Here is a 2,071-nt window from a genome sequence, read left to right on the forward strand (position 1 = left end):
AGGGAGCTGAAGGCCTTAGGAATGGACCTCAACAGTTGGGAAACCCTGGCCTCTGAGCGGCCCGCTTGGAGGCAGGCTGTGCAGCATGGCCTTTCCCAGTTTGAAGAGACACTTGGCCAACAGTCTGAGGCAAAGAGGCAAAGAAGGAAGGCCCATAGCCAGGGAGACAGACCAGGGACAGACTGCACTTGCTCCCAGTGTGGAAGGGATTGTCACCCCTGAATTGGCCTTTTCAGCCACACTAGACGCTGTTCCACAACCACCATTCAGAGTGTGATACCACAGTCTTTCGAAACTGAAGGTTGCCAACTAACTAACTGGAATGTCCAAACAACTTCTAAAAATGTTACAGTGCTTCTCCGCAGCTTGCCAAAAGTGAGATAGATACATACATAGGGAAGGGTCAGGCTTCCTCTCACCACTGGAGACTTGAGCTGGGTGCCACTTCTCTTCTGTCACTCTGACTAAGGTGAAATTTCCCCAGCCTTCACTAGGAATGATTCATGAAAGGAGCAACATCTGAAGAGTTACAGGTAATCTCCTGTCTTCCCTTTCATCCAGGGATGGTCCACAGCTGCAAGGCTGCTATCAGCAGCTGGGTTGAAGTCTCTTGGTGTCCTGTCCCTCTCACAGGGAAATTAGCCTGCCATGTTCACTCCCTCATGTGACCCCACATGGGTGGGGAGACAGGTGAAACAGAGGCACCCCACCAGCCCCTTTCGAAAAGCAGCAATGCTGCTGTGTGAGGTGTGTAAGGTGTGGTGGGTAGAGGGGCAGGTGAGGCAGAGCCCCCCCCCCACCTGGGCCCTTCAAAAAGCAGCGCAGTTATTGTGTGAGGTGTGCAAGCACCTGTGTGAGGTGAGCAAGGTGTGGTGGGTGGGGAGGCAGAGCCTCCCCACTGGAGCCCTTTGAAAAGCAGCACTGCTGTTGTGTGAGGCAGGGTCTAGGAGAGGGAGGTAAAGGGGGTAATTTGTACCTCTGCCCAGAGTCAAAAAGGGGGCCCAGGAGCCAAAGGAGGAGGCCCAGAAATTTCCTGGGATCTTACATTTTCCTATCTATTCAGACATGTTGCCTGCACGGGATGCTGGGGACATTACCATGAGCGTGGGGCTGCAGGTACTGGCAAGCTATATATGCTGGGCCATACATGACACCCCTTAACACTGTCAAATCTGGAAATCTGGGAGGACACAGGTCTGCTACAGTAGCTCTTTGGCTTGTGGATCTGCTTGGTATGAAGGAGTGTTCCCCAACCTTGTTTTGCCGCTCCCTGCACTACCCTCTCCCATTCTGTTTCACCCTTCTCCCTTTGCAAAGGGACCCTAAGGAAACTTTGTGTCCCCTGATAAAATTGCTCCCAGAGGCCCTGGTGTGAGGTGTGGTGGGTGGGGAAGCAGGTAAGGCAGAGCCGCCCCATGGGAGCCCTTCAAATGTGCTGCCATTGTGTGAAGTGTGGAAGCAGGTGTGTGAGGAGGCAGGTGCGGCAGAGCCTCCCCACCAGAGTCCTTCAAATCTGCTGCCACTGTGTGAGGTGTGGGTGGGGAGAAGTTGTGGCAGAGCCTCCCCACGGGAGCCCTTCAAACGCGCTGCCACTGTGTGAAGTGTGGAAGCAGGCGTGTGAGGAGGCAGGTGAGGCAGAGCCTCCCCACCGGAACCCTTCAAACGCGCTGCCACTGTGTGAAGTGTGGAAGCAGGCGTGTGAGGAGGCAGGTGAGGCAGAGCCTCCCCACCGGAGCCCTTCAATTGTGCTGCCACTGTGTGAGGAGTGAGGTGGGGAGAAGGTGCGGCAGAGCCTCCCCACTAGAGCCCTTCGAGTGTGCTTGAGCGCCTCACACGGTGCTTCTCAGAGGCTCTGGTGGGGAGGCCCTGCCTCACCTGGCAAGGGGACGGTGCTTTTGGAAGGGCACCGCGGAGGAAGCTCCCTGCCCGCTCCTGCAGGGCCGAGCTCAGCCAGGGCCGCTCTCGCGAGAGGAGGCGCTTCCCCGAAGGCGGCGGGGAGGCGGCGCTGCTGCTGGGGGACTCCGGCTGTGGCGCGCGCTGACGGCGGCTGGGCGCTTCGCCCCCTCCGGTG

Source organism: Tiliqua scincoides, chromosome 7, assembly GCF_035046505.1.
Source record: "Tiliqua scincoides isolate rTilSci1 chromosome 7, rTilSci1.hap2, whole genome shotgun sequence".
NCBI classification, from domain to species: domain Eukaryota; kingdom Metazoa; phylum Chordata; class Lepidosauria; order Squamata; family Scincidae; genus Tiliqua; species Tiliqua scincoides.